This window comes from Penaeus monodon, chromosome 22, assembly GCF_015228065.2.
Source record: "Penaeus monodon isolate SGIC_2016 chromosome 22, NSTDA_Pmon_1, whole genome shotgun sequence".
NCBI classification, from domain to species: domain Eukaryota; kingdom Metazoa; phylum Arthropoda; class Malacostraca; order Decapoda; family Penaeidae; genus Penaeus; species Penaeus monodon.
The window spans coordinates 44,929,960-44,930,598 of NC_051407.1; positions in this window are offsets into that span (position 1 = coordinate 44,929,960).

Below are 639 nucleotides of genomic sequence, written 5' to 3' on the forward strand. Positions count from 1 at the left end.
AAAATTTCCAGGACCCCAAAAAATGTTTTTTCTTTTTTTCTTTCTACTCAGAGCTTCGCTCTTACTGTGCTTTTTTGCCACGGCAGTCAGGATGAGGAAGGGCTGTTCGATGCCCCTTGTAAATGTGATGACGTGGTAAGTATTTGTGCACCCAATTATTTCCATTTTTGGTTATGTTTCTGAAAATTTGTTAAAAGGGGGACGTTTTTTTTTTAATAAGTTTTTTTCCCACATTTTTTCTATTTTTATCTTTCCAGGAAAGTGCCCGCCAAAATGTAAGACCCGGGGATTTTTAAAAAGTATGTTTTTTCTTCTTTTCATAAAATTGTTGGAATGTTTTTTGTTTTGTGCGTTTTTTGTTTTAAAGGACAGAAAATTAAAAAGCATTTTTAAAATTGATTTTTAAAATTAACTAGAGATAAAATACTTAAACGTCGTTTTTTCTTACGGGGGACCTCACTCTGGGGCTTTTTGATGCTGGACCTGCAAGAATTTAGGGAAAACAAAAGGGTTGAGAATTTTTTTGGCCCTCCTCAGAGAAAGTTTTTTGGTGATTTTTTTACGGTAAGGCCTTGTTGGTTTTAAAAAAGGGCAATCCTTGATTGTTTCGAAATTAATTAGTGGTCGGAAATTTAAATT